This window comes from Balaenoptera musculus, chromosome 8 (assembly GCF_009873245.2).
Source record: "Balaenoptera musculus isolate JJ_BM4_2016_0621 chromosome 8, mBalMus1.pri.v3, whole genome shotgun sequence".
In the NCBI taxonomy this organism is placed as follows: Eukaryota; Metazoa; Chordata; class Mammalia; order Artiodactyla; family Balaenopteridae; genus Balaenoptera; species Balaenoptera musculus.
The window spans coordinates 78,666,626-78,687,790 of NC_045792.1; the positions used below are offsets into that span (position 1 = coordinate 78,666,626).

Below are 21,165 nucleotides of genomic sequence, written 5' to 3' on the forward strand. Positions count from 1 at the left end.
AATCTCTTTACTAATTTTTGACTTTTTCATCTATCAATTACTAAAACATGTTTTTAAAAACCTACTACATACAGGTTTTCAAATGTTTCTTTATAAGTCAATTGATTTGCGCATTAAATATATTTGAGGCCGTATTATTAAGTACATACAAGGGGTGAACTGTTTTTGTTTGATTATGAAATGAACTTCTTTATCTCTAATAATGCATTTTGTCTTAAAATCTACTTGTCAGAATGGTTGCTTCTGCCAAGGGCTCTGAAGTTATCCCTGCCTGGGATATCATTGGGTTGAGGGCACTTTTTATAATGATTTCTAAGCTGGGCAGGTGTGGCAGGCCATTCTAGGATCACACACATTGATAAATTCAAGTTCTAACCCCATGTGAGATAGGCCTCTCTTCCTTGTCATCTTGCTGTACTGAGGGTAGATTTTTTTCTAGTCTCCAGTTAGTGATGGTATAACTCTCCAACAGTTCCATCTTTAGGAAGGGGGATAAGTTCTACCTCTTCAGCTCAGGCAGGCCCACCACAGCCCCGTCTCCCATCCCTATATGTAGCCGCAACATCAGCCCATAATCTTTCTCCTTTGGTTTTCATAGCCCCCACCCTTTTTTTTTTTTTTTTTTTTTTTTGCCCCTGGGGACTTTACTTACTGCAACTAGCACTTTTAAAAGGAGTTTTCCGTTAGGAGGATTTTAGGTTATCTAGTACCAGCAGCACCAGATGTTGTCTCAACTATATTTTATAACTGTGTGTCACTAACACTTTTGCCTATCTAAGGTCAGTGGGCTGAAAGCAAGATTTGTGATAGGATGGAGAAAAGAGCATAATGTTCCTGTTCTTTGGAGGATTTTTTATTTTACCAACTCTGAACAAGAGGATGGTAATCACCCTCACACCCTAATTTTTTTCTCTTTGTTTTATGTTTCCCTGTCCCTCTGTTTTTCCCTGGAGGCAATATCAGGAATGGGAGATTCAGGGAGCTTAGAAGGGTAATCAGTGAAAGAACACCACTGATGATAACAGAATTAATAATGAATTGACATTTATTAACATTTAAATAAGCCAGACCTGAGCAAATGCTTTACACGTGTTCTCTCATTGAAACCTGGAAACCCTATGAGCAACTGGACCTTAGGATGCTAAGCAACTTGCTCAGGTCCCCACACCTAGGAAGTGGTTGAGATCCCAACCTTAGTCATCCGCAGCTAGAGCCCGCAAAGGCCTGCACTCTCCCTCCAACATTCCAGTTTGAATGTTGAAATTGCTATTCTTTACTTAACACCCCTTCATCTCCTTCCCCCAGCACAACATCTCCTTAGCCTTTTCATCCCTTCTCATGTTAGAATGGCAAAGGAATATTACTCAAATATAGATTTCTGGAGGATAACTCCTGACTGTGCAGCAAGACCCAGCTCAGATGACACCTCCCCCAGGAGGTGTCCGTGGTTGCCTGCAGGGTAGTTCAGTGACCCTCCCAGGGTTCCTGTAAGCACGCTGAACCACAATTATTTCATTCTATGAGTCTCTCCTACTGGTCTATGAGCTTCCTGATTGTCAAGACAGTCTCCTGTTCCTTTCTGTATCTCAAGCACGTAGCACAGGTCCTGGCACGTAGGAGACACTTGGTAAACATTTGATGAGTGAATGAATGAATGAATGAATGATTGGAAATTGTTTTTCATGGAGATCAGGACCTCAGCTAAATATATTTCCAAGGATGTAGATGTTTCTTTCTTATTCTTAAAAAAATTTATTCTCCTCATGTCTTGAAAACATGCAACAATCTCTCTAGAGATGCATATTTTTCTGATTTATATGTTAAGTCTGTTTCAGAATCGCTAAGGTGTCACAGAACAAGTATGGATGCACCTAGGGTCTATGACCTTACTCAGCGCAGTGTTGTGCTGGGCCTGGGGAGGTCTGCTGCCTCCTGGCTTCAGTCTAACTGTGAGTCTTCCGTCCAGTTCTGAGGAACATTCTGTTTTGCCCCGTGCCCAAGCATTGCTCTCCCCTGTTGTGACAGCATGACGACCAGATGGTGCTTCCTCTGTGGGTGGCCACTCTGGGAAACCCTGGGAGTTTTTGCAAACTGATGCACTTATCCTGAAAGCAGCATTTTGGCATCTTTTTATTCTCTTTGTTCCAAAATACGACTTTCACGTGGATGCCCTTCTTTAACAAATGTAACAAACCCAGGCACAGGTATAAATTCAACTGCCCATGGCTGACCGTGTAGGCAACTTCATTTCCCACTCATTAAAGGTGATGAACCATCTTGCTTTCTCAGAAATAGCATTAGATGTCTCAGTCACCCGACTCTTATTAAACCATGCCAAGCTTCATGTGCCAAAGCTTGACTGGAACTGTTCCTCGTCTGAAAAAAAGAAAAACCACATATACTCAGGAACACAGTTCTTTTTAATTGGCCCCAGATGGGATGTGTTAGTATCCCTCCTCTCATTCCATAATAAATCCTTGTAATTAAATATCAAATACTTATTACTCTTGTGCACGCAGGAGCCAGAAGAAGCTTTTCTCAGCATAGGAAAGTGAGGGGTGGGAGCCGAGAAGATAGAGATGAGCAAAGTTGTAGTTTTTTCGCACTTAGGTGAAGTAGAAAGGCTACAGTCGAGGTGAGCACAGCAGGGCTTGTCTGAGGAAACTCACTGATCTTAGGCTTCCTCTCCGTTGGTTGATCAGAAAAAAGGAAGCTGCATGGTTAAGAGCATGGGCCTCAGTCAGACAGACCTTGGTTTGAACCCTATCTCTGCCATGCAGTAGCTGTGTGATGCTAGGCAAATTGCCTAACCTCTCTGAACTTCAGTTTGCTCATGAATAGAATGAAAATAATTCTTCCTACATCACAAGGTTGTTATGAACATTAAATGAGAAATCTGTTAAGCCATAGGCACAGTATCTGGAACATAGTAAGTAACTATAATTAGTCATCCCATGCAATAAGAGCTATTGTTATTATTGTTTACGGAAAACAGAACTAGTCCCATATAGTGAGGCGATGGACGATGTGAAGTTGTGCTAGGGAGTCCACAGACCAAAACAGTTTCTCATCCATGATCTTATCATGATGCCTGTCCCTCCCCACTAAAAAGCCACCACCTGAGGGCCTTTTGGAGACATGTCTTTGACTGCATTAAGAAATTACGATACCAAGGCAGGCAGACAAAGCAAGAGCTATCTTACACATTATCAAGGATTTGTTAAGGGGACCAAAACCCGTTAAACAGCCAGGGTCGCATTGGAGAAAACCAGCTGCTGAGAGACCCAGACAGAGGACAGGTAAGGTTCCATGAGGGAAAAGGGCCAGAAAAAAGTAATCAATGGCCCAAGGCATAGAACAATACTGCAAAGGGGAAACCTTGGGGATCAGGTCACCCATGGAGCATAAAATTAAAAGGGTAGAATGGTGCTGAAAGGGGGGAATGGGAGAGAAGACTGGAGTCCATCTTTGCCAGTTTAAAAATTTTGCTTTAGGTGAGAACTACAGAAAAGATAAATATTTGGGAAATCAGAGCCATTTCTAAGATTCCTGTTGAATGATCTGATTGTGTAAAAATTCATGAGTAATCATGAATCCTCATCCTGCATTTCATTTCAGGCTTAAGTCAGGCTGTATTTAAGAAAGAAATGCGGGAAATCTTAAGCCCCTATAATGAAGTGGGCTAAAGTCCTTATAAGCAGTGACTGCCCTGCTTTACCACAGCCCATCCAATCTCTGGCGGCACAGCTCTGGACCTCGCCCCAAGTTTACTCCTCAAGTCAGGAGTTGGAGGCTACTCTTATGCAGGAAGAACTACCGAAGGCACAGAGAACCCCCAAGTCCCAGGCCTTAACAAGTCAGTTGCCCAACAATATGTATTGTGTTCATATTCTATTCAAGACAAAGGAATTATCCACAATGAGTAAAACTGGGCTAGTGGGCAAAAGCCACTGGGAGATGACTTGACCCAATATCAGGAAAGGCATCCTAACCGTCAGAAATGTTCTAAGGATAGACTATAAAGTAGTAAGATCCCCATCATCAAATGTGTTTCAAGCAGAGGCTGGCTTGTAGAAATTCAGATTTTTAAAGAGGAAACTGGACTCAATGAATTTAAAGTTCCCTTCCAATTTCCCAGCCCTATAAAATAGAAGGTATGGCCTCCAATTATAACAAACTTAAAGTTTAACCAAGAAGACAGAAACCGTGGAAATGATAAGAGATCCAAAGCAATATGCAATAAGCCAAACTGAAGGTCTAAAAACTCAGGACAGCAATTCCTAAAAGCAGGTCTCCTGAGAATATTCAAGACAAACCTGAAATTCCTTCACACCTGAAGAAGAGTCACCCTTTTGCATAAGCAATAATTAGACTGGGCTCCTGGTAGTGAGGATAAAGATGAAGTACATATATGATTTAGAGCCAGAGAAATTAGTTCACAAACTCTTAGGCAGTGCCCACCAGATTCCTATGTAAATGAAGTACAGAGCATAATGCTTGCCAGTAAAAAAACAATAACCTCCAATAAACAGTTGCTTTGTCATCTCATGAGAAAAATCAGATCTGCTTGGATTCTGTTTTCTGTGTTTGTGCACACTACGAGTCTATTCTCAATATTTTGCTTTGCAAGAAATTAGAATTCAAAGTCATGACTTTCCAAACAATTATTAATTCAGAAGATGGAATCTGTGACCTCACGAGTTCCCTTGGGCTTTGAAATCATTACTTATTCATTCTTTATTTCTGACAGTGTCTGAGGAGTAGAAAAAGCATCCTTTAACAGCGTGAAACAGGAGCTAGAGATAAAAATTAACTAGGGCCTTGTTACTCAGCGTGGTCCACAGACCAGCAGCCTTGGTATCATGAGCTCCTCCTCCCCTCGCCCTGACCTCCAGATCTGCTGAATCAGAATCTGCGTTGTAACACGGTCCAGGTGATTTGTATGGACCTGAAAATTTGAGAAGCCCTCAACTAGGGAACAGTGATTCTGTTGCCCACCTTCTGACCTTCACCAGCTGAAAGCTTGAAGAAGAAAAGGCAGCCTCTGGAAAACAAAAAGGGGAGAAAATTACTCCGATTCTAATCATTAATGGAATCACTGATCAAGCCGTTTGCATTGTTTTAGCAAATTTCCTATCACTAACGTGATACAGTCATGCTTAAAGTGGGCTGGCAGAGACACTGGCTTGTTCTGACCCAAATCAGCTAATTAGTCTCAGTTAGTGATTAGACTTCAGTGGAAAGGAGAGAAAAGCCTTCAACGAGGGCCTTGACAAGGAAATGCAGCTGTTTCTCATAAACTGCAATGAATGAGCCTATAATAAGGCTTCATCCTTTAAAACCTGCAACCTCTTGCCTCTCTGTCACCAGAGAGGCAACCCCTTCCCGCGAGGGTTACTCCTGAGGTGCCAAGAGTTGCAAGGAGGGCACAGTTGTGCCAGCGAAGGGCAGCTTTTTGAGCTTCCAGGTAAGAGAAATACACAAAACCAAATAAAGTATTTCCTAGACTCCTTCCTCAATTCTAAAAGGCCACTGATTGCAGAAACGCCTTAGGCCTAACAGGAGCTTTTCAGGAGGGATTATCAAGACTTGCCTGTATAAGTCACAGACATGTCCGCATTTTTAAAATGTGAAATTGAGGAAGGCAGGATTATGGGGACACATCTTAGAGTCCAGAGAACTTGGCAGACCAGTGCTTGACAGCTTCATTGGCCGGGTTTGCTGATGGAGATTAGCAGTTCAGTCTCTACATGAGTCCCTGAAAATGTGTACGAAAATACAATGTTCACTGTTTTCTGCAGGCATCTATTTTGCTGTGGAACTGAAATACAACCCAAAGAACTGCAAGGAAGAGAAATATCAAGACTACTTTCTCCAAAGAAATCTGGATTGAAAATCAGGTAAGTCTCAGTTTTGTGCTCCTGCAAAACTTTGCCTTTCCTGACCTGGGGCCTGAGTCTGGTCACCTAAGGATCCATTCTTGATGAAGAAAGACCATCCGACCATGGGTGTGTATGTGTGGCGCTGGGGGGATGGTCAGAAGCAGAGAGAGAAACTGAGGTCCTAAAAGGGGACAAAAATTGTCCCCCAAATACATAGTGAGTCCATGACATTCTGATTCCCTAACACGCAAAGTCAGTGTCTTTCACTCTATCGTACCTCCTTCTTCAAATTATCCTAGGTTTTCTGGTGTAACCGTCAAGCCTCTTTAAATGAGTAAGAGTCCTCTCTCTCTAGCCCTAGCCTGAGAACAGCACACCAATTAAAAACTGCAGGGAGTGCCACCAGAAAATCCAAAGTCAGAGTTCTTAACGCACGCCAAAGTTAGACAATTCACTTCCCCATCCTGCTCACCATTGCCACATGTCATGGAATGGCAATGAATCACCTTTGGCTAAGGGAAGAGCGCTTTCTTCCTATGGCCCTCTCGAAAGTTGTTTTCTACCTTTTTTTTTTTTTTTCACTTTTGAATTGATTGTGGAAAACTCTTGTGTTTATGTAGAAACTAAATTTACCAGAGAAAAAGTCAGAAGGAAGAATCCTAAATGTTAAGAGTAGAAAAATCTGTGTCACCAGAAAACAAGGTCATGTTTGCTTTTATAGGCATTTATCTGAATTTTAAAAAAGGAAAAGAAAGAAGGAAACATCTAAGTGGCTATTTATAAAAGGCAAAAGCTTTTTGAAGAATTCCTCATAGAGGCCTCAAGGCTTTCCAGGAGCTACATCACTGGCTGTTCCTTCCCCTGAATCCTAAAGCTCCCTCTAGTGACCAACAACATAACACTGCCTACAGGTGCAGAGAGTAAACATTTTCTAAAGCCTCTCACTCTTAGATATAGTACCTGGAGGTTTCTATAGCGTTATTCACATACGTCTGATCATTTGCCATGAAAACTGTAGGAAGTAAGAAGTAAACATGCTCTTTTCCCCCATTTAACAGATAAGTAAACTGAGGCTCAAATGGGGCCGAGACTTGTGCAAGGTCACATGGCTGATAATAAGGGGACCTGGCCTCCATTTCCAGTTCCCTGGGGTTCTGCTGCACTCCTCACATTCTGGGACAATTGTGTAAACTTAAAATCCATGAATATCCTCATAGAAAGCACTCATGGAAGTATTTTCGAAGGATTTATAGAAGTATTCTTGACTTTCCGGGCTCCCTTTGAGAATCTGAGGAGAGCTATGGGCCCAAACCTACATTTTTCCATACAACATCAGGAGATCTTTGGACCACCCAGAAGGGTATCACCTGACCCTCTAGGACTCCAAGGATCCCATTAAAAAGCCATCAACATCTCTTGGATATAATCTTGAGATATCAAGAACTCAAGGCATATGAACTTTGAAGTTCTTGGCTCTTTCCCTTCATTATGATGTTTTCCATGCTCATCCAGTTATCTCTTCAGCATTGTTCAGAGTATTTAAAAGTACTGAAAAAAATTAGTATATATTTGCTAAGATTTAAGGAAAAGCCTGTGGATGTTGCCATCAATGCATTCTAGCATTCCCACAGGTATGCCTGGGATTAGTGGCAAACTGAGATGTTTCTAGGAAAGTAGCAATTTGAAAGCATTTTTTCAAATGTAAGAGCATACCACAGTCTCACCGGCTGGCTCTGTGGAGAGCCTAAAGCAGCAACACAGTAAATATACAAAGAGTTTCTTCTGTGAACAAAAACCAGTAGTGCCTCTAAATTTTTAGCTCTTTTCATCCTGGCATTTCCAATGGCTTTGCTAGTTCACCTAAGTCTCTTCCAGTTAAGCTCCGTAAGGGTGGGGACCATTCTCTTCTCTGAGAATCGATCATATTCTCAGCATCCAACATGGTCCCCGGTTCTAGTATACACTCAACAGATAGTTAATGAATGAATATGTGAATGGTCCTCATTGAGTCAGCCCCTCTGGGAAAGTGCTCATTTCCCTCCCTAATGAATCAGTTTCCTGATTTCCAGGCCTCTGGTTTCCTGGGACATTCACTAGAACATTCCACACAGGCAACCTCAGATTCCAGATACCTGGCTGCTCTTATGAAAAGTTCTGTTCTCTATTCTGGGATCCACACCCACAGGCTAGATTGGGCTACAAACAAACCTAAGCAATGATAACAGCTTCCTGCCTTAGCCCTCCTAGAAAAGGTATCACAGTTTTGAAGGGATGTATTAAAATTTGAGTAAAAATGCAGTGCCCTAGTGGCCAGAAGAAAATTCAGCCATCAAGGCTAGTAAGAGTTCATCTGAGTTAGGAAGGCCTTTTGGATCATCTCACACATACTCCACTCGTCTGAGCTTTTATCATGTAACTTCCCTCAGCTTCTCGTCGACCCTGCCCACCTGGTGAAATGTCACCTCAAAAGTGTCTTCTCCAATGAACTTATGGTTACTGGGGGTGGAGGGGGAAGGGTGGAGGGAAGGGATAGTTAGGGAGTTTGGGATTGACATGTACACACTGCTATATTTTAAAAAGATACCAAACAAGACCTACCGTACAGCACAGGGAACTCTGTGTTATACGGCAGCTTGGATGGGAGGGGAATCTGGGGGAGAATGGATACGTGTATATGTATGGCTGAGTCCCTTTGCTGTGCACCTGAAACTATCACAGCATTGTTAATCGGCTATACTCCAATATAAAATAAAAAGGTAAAAAAAATGTAATAAAAAAAGTGTCTTCCCCAGCTCTCCTGGTAAGCAACTCTCACCTGTTTCCATAGCAAAGTTCCTCCCTTTACGACTGTGCTGTGATCATAATTATATATATCCCCTCCCCTCCCATATGCATTAAGCCCAACAAGAGGGGCAGGAGTTGCTGAATTCAAGAATGGACTAAGGGTGGGAATTCCCTGGCAGTCCAGTGATTAGGACTCTGTGTTTCCACTGCTGGGGGCCCAGGTTTCATCCCTGGTCAGGGAACTAAGATCCCGCAAGCCATGCGGTGCAGCAAAAAAAAAAAAAAAAGAAAGAGAAAAGAAATGGAGTAGGGAAATAAGGAGGCAAGAGAGAAGCAGAGAAATGGCAACAGAAGAAGGACTCAGCTGGCGTTGCTGGCTTTGAAGATGGAAGGGGCCACGGGCCAAGAAATGCAGGTGACCTCTAGAAGCTGAAAAGGCGAAGAAATAGATCCTCCCCTAGAGTTTTCAGAAAAGGTTTGCCCTGCCAACACCTTGATTTTAGCCCAGTGAGATCCATGTCAGACTTCTGATGACCTCCAGAATTGTAAAATAATAAGTCTGTGTTGTTTTAAACCGAAAAAAACCCCCAAAAGAATGGACTGTTTTACTCTTCAGTTTGTTTCTTACCTTGATTCTGGCAAATCCTATCTATCTATCTATCTATTTATTTATGGCTGTGTTGGGTCTTCGTTTCTGTGCGAGGGCTTTCTCTAGTTGCAGCGAGCGGGGGCCACTCTTCATCGCGGTGCACGGGCCTCTCACTATCGTGGCCTCTCTTGTTGCGGAGCACAGGCTCCAGACGCGCAGGCTCAGTAGTTGCGGCTCACGGGTCCAGTTGCTCCGCGGCATGTGGGATCTTCCCAGACCAGGGCTCGAACCCTTGTCCCCTGCATTGGCAGGCAGATTCTCAACCACTGCACCACCAGGGAAGCCCCTAATCCTATTTTTTCAGTGGTTACTGGTAACAACCCCATGAAAGCATGGGGGCTTCTCAGTGAAGAATTATGGTCTGAGCCACAGCTAAAAGCTGGGATTTCAGGTGGCTGGGGTCTTAGTACCACTCACTAGTCTTTTTACCCACAGTGCTCCTCTTTTCCCAGGTGCCCTATTAGCTATCTTATTTAAATCAAAGTTTCCCAAATTTTTGAGCACCACCTTCAGGAATTTTGCCATATCAAAGTTAACACCTAAGCTAATATTTACTGAATCTCTTCCTTCAAATTAACTGAATTTTTAAGCAGCACTTTTGCTTTATAAGTAATATCCATAAAACATTAGGTTTGTTTTTTATTAATATGCATTAAAACAAAAGCAAAACTATTAAAATTTTTAAAAACCTTTGCATTAAAATAAACTCATAACTCTTACAATCTTAAAAATGACTTTGCCTACGTACCCACAGGCATACCCAAAATCGCCTTCGAGTATCATCAGTGGCATAGCTGCTCCACTTTGTGAAACACTTTCCGAAGCCTTCACTACCCTCCCCAGGCCTTCTACCCAGACCTACCCCTTCACCCCCAGGAGGCTCCCCCACCTCCTACATTCTTAGAAAGAGTCCATCAGATCTGAATTCCATCAAGCATCTCCCCATACCTTCCCACTCCATACACACCCCTGAAATCACACCTGCATGCGCTCTCATCCATCCTTCTTCCCGCTTTGCTCCCAGATAAGGAACTGCCCTTCTTTCTATTTAAGAAATGTCTGCTCACTTGTGTGCTGAAGCCCATCCCGATGCATTGCCTCAAGGATCTTACCCCAACAATTAACTTCTCTTTTGCTTATATCTAAATTATTTTAATTTGGAAATATATCATGCATATGAAAGCACATAAGCACATCTGTTCAGATTAAATAGTAATAAACATACAAGCATGTGTGTGCCCATCACTCAGGTTAATAGAGCACTGCTATTAGTACCTTCAAACATGCTCTATCTCTATCGTATCTCCTACTCAGGAATAAGCTCTGGCCTTTCTTTATGGTTTTAATGCCTATGTATGCAAACTTAACATATTTAGTTTTGCTTAGTTTTAAGTCTCATGTAATACAATCATACTGACATATTCTGTGACTCACTTCTTGTATTCAATATTATGTTTTGAGATTTACCCATTTTGGTGTGCATAGCGCTAGCTCTTTATTTTCATTTCTGTTGTGTATTTCATTTCATGACTAACCTGCAAGCTTCCTTCATTTTGTTTTATTTCTGTAGAATATTCCATTACATGACTAATCCACAATTTATTTATCGTGTTACTGTTGTTGGATATCTGAGCAGTTTTCAGCTTTTTGTTATTATAAGCGATACTATTTAGACATTCTTGTAATTGTGTCCTATTGCATATTAAGGATTTTTTTTTAGGGCAGTGGCTTTCAAACAATTTAATACAACTCATAATAAATACATTTTACATGTAAAGTAGATAGCTAGTGGGAAGCAGCCACATAGCACAGGGAGATCAGCTCGGTGTTTTGTGACCACCTAGAGGGGTAGGATAGGGAGGGTGGGAGGGAGACGCAAGAGGGAGGAGATATGGGGATATATGTATATGTATAGCTGATTCACTTTGTTATAAAGTAGAAACTAACACACCATGGTAAAGCAATTATATTCCAATAAAGATGTTACCAAAAAAAAAAAGAAATACCTTTTACAACACAACCCAAAATGATTAACAGAATGCAAAACCTTACTATTAGCAATCCAAAACAAATTAACTAAACAATCCATAACCTTACTATCAGCAATGCATTCTGATTATTTCTATTCTGTTCTGTTTAAGTCTATCATATTCTGCTCTAGTTTGTTTGCTTGTTTTTAAAAAGACTGGTTCACATCAAATTCTCTGGGATTGAGACACATAGTTTTTCGAGGCAGAAGCCTGGTGCGTCCCCCTTTGCCTGGCAAAGCAATAAAGCTACACTTTTCTACTTCACCCAAAAAAATAAAAGACTCATTCACCCACCAATGTGGTCTGACCTCGATCAAGAAAAATTCAACTGCCTTATGACACATACCTAGGAGTAACATTGTTGGGTTGCAAAGCATGTACACGTTTTAACTTTCCTACATAATGATAAACCACACTCTCTCAATTTATAGACCAATAGGACATGTAAGTTACATTGCTCCCTGGCCTTGCTAACTTGGTGACAAATGAACTTTTAAAATGCTTTCTAATTTGTTGACATTCCATGGTAGCTCACTGTGGTTTTAATTTGCACTTCCAAGGTTACTAATGAGCATATTCCCTATACTAATGGACAATTTGTGTTTCCTCTTCCATGAAATGCCTGTTTATATATTTTGGCCATTTTTCTATTAGGATACCTACACCTTATATATTTATAAAAGTCCTTTTTATTTTTGAGGTGCTGATCATTTGTTGGAAGTGAGTTACAAATATCATCTCCCACTCCATAGCTTGTCTTTTGACTTTCTTTAATGTGTTTTTCGATGAACCGAAGTTATGTAATATAGTTGAATTTATCAATCTTTTCCTCTCTGATTTGCATTTTATTGTTTAATGCCTTAAGATCTCCTGTATCAGGAAATTGTATTAAACTACACAGTCTTCTAAAAGTTCTATGCTTATGCTTTCACAATTTGTCTTTCATCCACTAAAAGCTGACTTTCAGTATGGTACAAGGTCGGGAACACACTGTATTTTGTTAATCTACATGGATCACGCCAGCAGCATGTACTGAATGGTTGATCTTTTCTTCAGTGGTCTGCAATGACTTCATCATGAATCAAGCTTGCGTGCATGATTGGTTTGTTTCTACACTCTATTCTTTTTTTTTTTTTTTTTTTTTTTTAATTTTATTTATTTTTGCTGTGTTGGGTCTTCGTTTCTGTGCGAGGGCTTTCTCTAGTTGTGGCAAGCGGGGGCCACTCTTCATTGCGGTGCACAGGCCTCTCACTATCGCGGCCTCTCTTGCTGTGGAGCACAGGCTCCAGACGCGCATGCTCAGTAATTGTGGCTCACGGGCCCAGTTGCTCCGTGGCATGTGGGATCTTCCCAGACCAGGGCTCGAACCCGTGTCCCCTGCATTGGCAGGCAGATTCTCAACCGCTGCGCCACCAGGGAAGCCCTACACTCTATTCTGATCCACAGATCTATTTATACAACGTCTTGATCATCATAGCTTCAGTCCTAAGTCTGAGTAAAGCAAGCCCCTCCACATCTTGTTCTTCCTAAGTTTCTGGTCTATTTTGGGACTTGTTTCTCTTCCACATCATTTTGGAGTCACCTTTTCAAGTTTCTCATAAAACCTGTTTGGATTTTGATTGGAATTACATTGAATCTATCAATAAATCTGGAGATAACCTGGCATCTTTACTGCACTGAGTTTTTCTATTCAAGATTATGGTATATCTCTCCCTTCATTTAGGCTGTCTTTAATGGTGTTCAGTAATGTTTTATCATTTCCTCCACGAAAGGGTTTACATTCCTTAGAAATTTATACTTTATGTTGACGTTATAAAAAGGCAACTAACTGATCACTGCTAGTAAGTAGAAATGCATCTGACTTTCCTACATTGATACCATATTCAGCCACTTTGCCTAACTCTCTCATTAAGTAAAATGATTTATCTGTAGAAACTTTTAGAATTATTTAAAATCAATAATGATCTTTTTTCTTTCTAGTCTTTATCATTTTTATTTCTTCTTATTTTACTCTACTGGCCTAAATATGCAGTGGATTCAGGTGCTAGCCAACCTCTCTGTTTTCTTCCTAATCTTAAAGGAAATACTTTTAACATTTCATCATAAGATGTACTTGCTTTATGTTTTTGTAGTTGCCTTCATCAAATTAAGTTTATTTCTATAGTAAGAGTTATTATTTCAGCTGTCATTTCTCATAATTCTTACTTGTAGTTCATTTTTTCCTTGTGTGTTTTTTTTTAATGTAAGACACTATTGAAGTATAGTTGAGATCCTATAAACTGCACATATTTAAGATGTACAATGTGATAAATTTTGACATATGTACAGTTGACCCTTGAACAACACAGGGGTTCGGGTCCTGACCTTCCACTCAGTTTTCCACTCGGAAAAACACCTATAACTTGCAGTCAACTCTCCGTGTCCACTGTTCCACATCTGCAGATTTAACAAGTTGTGCATCCATGTAGGACTGTAGTATTAACAGTACTTATTGGAAAAAATCCCCCTATAAGTGGACCCATGCAGGTTCAAACCCAGTGTTGTTCAAGGGTCCACTGTATACATCTGTGAAACATCACCATAGTCAAGAGAGTGGACACATCCATTACCCCCTCAAATTTTCTCTTGGATCTTTGTGAATCCTCCCTCAAAACTTCCCTGCCAATGCTGACACCCCTGTCTCCAAGCAACCACTGCTTTTTGTCGGTAATGATTAGCTTGCATTTCCTAGAAGTGTACATAAACAAAATCGTACAGTGTGTATCCTTTTTGGTCTGGCTCCTTTAACTCAGTATAATTATGTTGTGATTCATCCATGGTGTACGTCTATAGTACGTTCTTTTTTTTTTATTACTGAGTAATGTTCCATCGTATGATATACCACGTTTATTTATTATGCAGTGACGGACATTGAGTCGTTTCCAGGTTTTGGCTATTAAATCACCTTTAGCCACCTTCTGGGGTGCAAGTAAGTTACTTGAGAACTATTTGATTCTGTTGGTCTTGCTCTTAAGCTTTGCTACGTGAGACTACAGAAGCATTCATTCTTGGACTAATTGTGTCCCACTACTGAGGCAAAACTCTTCTGAGTACTCTCCCGGATGACTAGGCTTATGAGGCTTGAACTCTCTGGCGGAAGCAGGAAATATTACCGGCACTACGTGAGCCTTGGGGATTGTATCCTCTAATCATTGTAGGTAGCTCTTTCCCCAGCATCAGGTAGTTTCCTCACAGGTATGCACTGATCAGTACTTAGCTGACAACTTTAGGAGGACTCTCTCGGCACACCTCCAGAGTCCTCTTTCTGTGCAGCTCTCCCCTCTAGTACGCTGTCCTGCATTGTCCATAATGATGGCTCCAGCATCCATCTTGGAACAAGAGGTTACTTTGAGGTTGGAAGCTATGCAGTAAGAGAACAGAGCAGAAAGATAGGTGCATAGGTCCCTACTGACCCATGGAACCCTATCAGCCTAAACCATCCATCTCTCGACTCCTTTTATGACAGAGAAGTAAATCTCTGTGTTCAATCCTCCATTATTCTGTAGGACAGGGGGAGTGTTACAAACAGCATATCTAGACCTAAGTAATACATCTGCCAACTCTGAAACCTCAGTTATTCGAAATTCTTTTCTTGCCTTTCACATCGAACAAATTCTGCTGATTTTGACCTGTAAGTATCTCCCAAGTCTTCCTTTACCTCTCATTTTATACTACCCAAGTCTAAGTTCAAGCCCTCAATGTTTTTTGCTTAGACAAACACAGTGACTATTGAAGTAAGTTTTCTAAAACGTAAGCCCATCTTGTCTCTGAACCATTTTAAAACCTACACAAGTTCATTATCTATGGAATAAACTCTAAACCCCTTACTTAGCATTTCTTCCTTGGCCCTTCACAGTCAGATACCTACCTTCTTTTCCTTCTCTTCTACTTCAAACTTTACTGCTGACATATATGATGGATTCGTATATATTAAACATACCGAGTGGTTCCACGCCTTTATGCCTTTGTTCACATTATACATGTAGGATGCCTTTCCCCTTTTCCTCATCTATTTCTTTTTGTCCTTTAATTCCCAATTGGTATATAAGCTCATTCAGCCCCTCTTATTTGATGCCCTGCATCCCTCTCCCACTTTTCCTCCTCTCTGCCATCTCTGTATCTTGCACATATCTCTGTCACTGTATTTATTATGCAATAATTTTTTGTTTATGTTTTTACCTTCCCTCCTATGCAATGAGTTCTGAAGATGGGGAAAATACCCTACTGACCTCTGTATGCCCAGCAAACAGTATAGTGAAATTCCTAGCTCGTAACATTGGTCAAAAACTAGGTACTGAAGTAATGAAAGTGTTTTATGAAAATTAGCAGAAATTAATAAGCAAAACATAATAATTATGATAACTCTCAAGAAAAGATGTTTTCTCTAAAAACTAAAGAGGTGGGTCATGGTGTTTCAATGAATTTGATTCAAACAAAAATCTCCAGTAAGATGAGTATAATAAAAGCATCTACCTAGAAGTGGCGTTGAATGAATTCTGTCAGCTGTGCTCATAAAGGACTTAGCATGGTGCTTGGAACACAGTAAGCTCCCACTAGCTTGAGCTATCATGATTGTGATTATTATTAATGTGTAATTCTGTCATAGAGCACCAAAAAATATTATGAATGTTAGAGAAATCTTCATAGGGTAGGAAGACATCTAAGACACCTTTATGACTCTGTTGGGAAATGAGTTTCACAAATGTCAAAAATAGGGGCTTTCCTTCCTCCAGAGAGTTTACTACATAGCTTCTTGAAGTAGTAGTTATTGCTTGGGAATAGAAAGTAACCATCTATTTGCATGAGACCGTTTGGTTGTTGAAATCGAAGCCCTAAAACTAGTTATGTGATCGCCTTTGTCTTTCAATCTTCATGAGGAGCCAAAACTCTGAATCGACTTTAAGAACTCAAACCATACTTCCAAGAAGATGAGCTTGGGTGTTTGCTTGTGTTTTATATAAATGTATGTATAAACAAAGCAATGTTTTAGCAGGATACGGGAGGAGTGTGAGACGGAATTTAAACAACGGACACATTGTCTAGGTTTTCTCTGGTGTGAGAGATTAAAGAAATGATCATAGCTTCACACATACTACATGTTTGTGCAGTAATTATGCTTTACAATTGGTTCGGGTTTCTCCATTAATGCCAAAGGTTCTTTTTTTGAACGTGATAAACCTTTTTGGCTCCAGCATACCAGTTCCAAACATTCCTTGGCCTTTTCATGCTTAATGATGGAGTTTTAAAAGCTATACTTTGTATAACTCTGGTGTGTGTGTGTGTGTGTGTGTGTGTGTGTGTATGTTAGAGCCACAGATAGGGCTGAGGAGACAGAAGAGGAAAAGAGAAAATGGGGCTTGGAGGACTGACTATATTTTAAAAGTCAACTCATACAGCAATCATTCATAGTCAAAAAAAAGATAGATTAAAAAACGTACGAAAGAGGGACTTCCCTGGCGGTCCAGTGGTTAAGACTCCGTGCTCCCAATGCAGGGGGCTCGGGTTCAATCCCTGGTCGGGGAAGAAAGATCCCACATGCTGCACGGTGCAGCCAAAAAAAAAACGTGCAAAAGAAAAACAGTCGCAAAACATAATTTTAAGGTTCATACTTACTAAATTTATTTAGGTGACAACAAAACCTGGTTACACACAAACTGTGGATACATGTCTAGGTCTGATTGTCTGTTATTCTCCATACTTTGCCTAGGTACGTCCATTTGATTGGCCCCGATAAGGAAAAAGTAGCAGCAATTGTTTTCATGTACCGTATGCAACAGAGTTAAAATAGAATTTGCTCAAAATTAGTTTACTCCTATTTTATTTCACTTTGATGCTTAGGTTTAGGTTACCCTAAATAGACCCCACGAACCTGGCATTTTTTAACTCTTGTCCTTCTCCAACATTTATTAGTAAAGGCATCACGATAAATGGGAAACATCACTGATACTCTGATTTATTGCCAGGATTTCCCTTTCTCTAGGTACCAATATCTTAATATCATCAATGTCTATCTTATATCAGGTGTTATGCTAGGTATTTTGAAACCCAGTTCACCTATTAACTAGCAAATTAGCTTCTCTACACTAATGTTTTCTTGAGCATAAAATTGGAGATAATAAAAGTACCTACATAATGGAGTTGTAAAAATTAACATAAAGTGCTTAGAATAATGCCTGGTACATGGTAAATACTCAGTACATGTTCATCACTATTATTATTTACTATTATTTAAATTAATCCTCAAAACCACCTTTTGAAGCAGAAATTATAATCCCATTTTACAGATGAGGACATTGTGACTCAGAAGCTAACAAATGTGCTCAAAGTTTCTCAGCTAATAAGCCTCAGAGCTGGAATGTGAACCCATTTCTGCATGCTTTTGAAGCCCATGCTCCACATTATGCTACCTTGCCTCCTCAATCTGCTAACTTTTTATTCTTCCCTTGGGCATATGGTCTTAACCCCTCTGTGCCTCAGTTTCCTCATCTGTAAAATGGGGGATAAAATAGTACCTACTTCCCACGGTTGTTAAAGTAAGCCCTCGATAAACATTGTTATACCAATGTTTGTCCTAGTGATGACATTCCTTTCTAAAACCTAGGGCTACCTTGAGACTTTCTATGCAAGTTAAGGAAAAAAACATGACTGGTTACATAGTAAAGCAGTGGCCAATTTTAACCTCATCTTTCACTCAGTGACATGATCATTACTAAACGTCCCTTTAATCCGCTTAACATTTTATTCCTAAATTTCTCTTTGAACCTCTCTTGGAAGAACCCTAACATCTTTATGTAAGAATAACAGACTCAAACCACCTGAAATAACAAAAGGAGGGATTTTTTTAAAGGGGATCTGTTTGTTCTGGAATACCATAAAAGAAGTCTGCTAATTCAGCAGATTACTAGCTTCAAAGCAGTTCATCTTGACCAACTTGGAAGCCCAAATACTCCTCATGGTCCGCATACAAATGTGAATTTAACGACTGGCCTGACAAGCGCATTATAAAAGTTGTATGAAAGAGAAAAGAGTAAAGTGAGGGGCCCAGGAAAGAGTGAGGGTTTCGTTCTGACGGGAGTCTAGTTTATGATTGCTAACTTGTTATTTCAACAGCCATAGTTAACACTTTCTGCTGTCTAGTCTGGCTTAAGTTGTTACTCCTGGTTGGATTTTTTTTTTTTTTTTTTTTCCCTGAAGCATGACGTCGTCTTCCTTTTTCTTAAATGGCTAAAAGTATTTCAAATGACATTCTAAAACCCAGGGGACCGAACAGGGCATTTTTCAAAAATAGGCTAGTCAGAACTAAAACTTCCAAAAACAAAAACTAAACTCCTATGAGAAATTAAGTATCAAATTTTTCGTCAAAGAATTGCTTATCATATGTGGCATCATCAGCTCTTGATTATACATGTTAGTGGAGGGGACAAGTGACCCAGATAATCCAAAAATCATTTATCTGGTTTTGGAATGTGGTGGTGTTTTTTGTTTTTTGTGGGTTTTTTGTGGTATTTACATTTGATCTTGGGTATCTCTGGAGTTCTTGGGATTAGAAATGGAAACAAAATAAGAAGGTCACACTGTTTGACTCAGAGAACCAGGAAAAGCCATCCAGATTCTTGACCTTGAACTTGTTCCCAGCTCTGCTTTCAGTTCTACCAGGAGTTAAGACTTCTTTGCCAGACTACCGACTTTCTCTTTTTCAGCCTGTAATATTTGTGGCTTATATCTTTCATTAAGTGAAAGAGAAAATAGTGTTTGGAAGTAGAAAAGCCTACTTTCTAGGGCCAAGAGGAGGACCGCATGATGCATGAAATAAGAAAAAAACAGGTACTGGATGATCTTAAATGGGTTACTGCACTCTGTACCCTCATTTTCTTTCCTGCACAAGCTGATTCTAATGAGGGTTAAATGCAGTGCTGGGACAAAGCCCTCAGCCTTGTCCTTGGTACATATTTAGTTTTGTATAAATGACAGCTCCGTTTTATTAGCTTCAGGTTGAGGAAGCTTCACTGCTGCCAAATCACATGGTGAATTATCAATCTGTAAGAGAAGAATTAAATACAATCCTACAGGAAAAATATATGGTAAACATCTTTGCAGAATAAATGAAAAACAGCATTGCTCCACTACCCAAGTGAAACATTTAAAAGTGATACATTTAAAAAGTGCAAATGTCAAAAGGTCAAGAGGGAGGAAAACATTGTAATGCAGATAAAAAACACAGCCAGAAAACTCCTGATTTTTCTAACAAAAAACCCTCTCTCAGTTGCTTGCAATTATTCCCTTTTATTACCCAAAATATAACAAACTTGTTTCATTTTAATTACTTGCTACGGGCAAAGCAAGCAATGTTCTGTGTCACTTTTGTTTGGTGATCGTTTCATTATACTGCTGGATTACTTATTAATGGTTTGTTTATTTAACTCCCAGGACACAAATGTCTGCATTATCTGAATGCAATACCTCTGCTCAACCCATCCTAGAACTTCTTCACAATAGCAATAAATGATGCAAGGTTTTTAAAATATCCGTAAACACTAACTATAAATTGGAGGGTGTCATGCAGTAATTGTTCAACTGCATTTTCTGCTTTTGGAAGAGAAAGTAGCATTTCATTATCTAATTGTCCTAGGAGTAATGTAAGTGTTAATCATAGACAGTGGTGTTTTTCGATGATTTTATTCTGTTTCACCTCAGTAATTCTCAGGTTAGTCGGGATTTGTTAAACTTCAAGGATTTTAATTCCATACTATTAAAACTATACAACATCTGTAATACTCATTTGTAGACTCATACCAAAAAAATTAACTTCCCAAATATTAAAATTGAAATGATCACTCATTAATGATGTGATTTCACTGTGTATTGTCCCTGTGTCCAACTTAGGTTGAACTTCCAAATCAACTTGAATTATTCCAAATGAAGATATTAGCTTCTTCTCAAACAATCCCAGTAGTTCTCAAAATTTAGAGTACATAACACTCCAGGAGAGTTTTTTAAAATGCGGGTTCCTGGGCTCATCCATCAGACCATATTAGTATATAAATTCAGGGGTGGGGATCAAGGGTCTCTGTTTTTAACCAACACAATAGTCGATTCTCATTCAGACGGTTTGCAACACACATTTTTAGAATCACCAACTTATACTAATACATTGATTAAATGTGAAAAGGAATTTAGTTGCCATAACTATAACACAAAACTTTTTTGACTTGCTGTCTATTAATCCTAAGGATAAGTATTATACTGAAAAATGAATTTAAACACATTTAAACTTGTTCAACTTAATAATAGTGAGAAGTTAGCTATACTTAAAGGGGCATTTTTTTTTTTTTTTTTTTTTTACTTTGTGAATCACTACTTCAAATATTTACTGCACGCTTATTACATACGCTCTGCACTGAAGCATATAAAAAATAAACAAAACTAGATTCCATTCAGCAGGGCTTTAAAATCTAGTTACGGAAGCAAGATACAACCATAAAGTAGTTAAGTTACTTAAAGTGAATGATTAAACGGCAAATAAGGGGAAATCAGAGGGGCACTGATAGGGACTGAAGTGAAAAAAAGGCCTTCCCATGAGTGCAGGGGCAGAGAGAGGGAGGTAACACAGACCCTGAGGTTAAAGAAAGTCAGAGGGGAACTCCCCTAGCAGTCCAGTGGTTGAGATTCCCCCTTCCACTGCAGAGGGTGCAGGTTCGATCCCTGGTTGGGGAGCTAAGATCCCACATGCCTCGCAACCAAAAAATCAAAACATAAAACAGAAGCAATATTGTAACAAATT

At 39.8% G+C, this 21,165-nt stretch overlaps 1 long non-coding RNA gene across 1 annotated transcript in view; it reads left to right on the top strand.

The window, feature by feature from the left end:
• Positions 1-5,762: 5,762 nt before the first annotated feature.
• The window catches only part of LOC118900186, a 69,841-nt gene continuing 54,438 nt past the window's right edge, over positions 5,763-21,165 (top strand). Inside the window, exon 1 of the long non-coding RNA XR_005021057.1 lies at positions 5,763-5,900. This is a non-coding gene — a long non-coding RNA (uncharacterized LOC118900186). The remainder of the gene's footprint in view (positions 5,901-21,165) is intronic.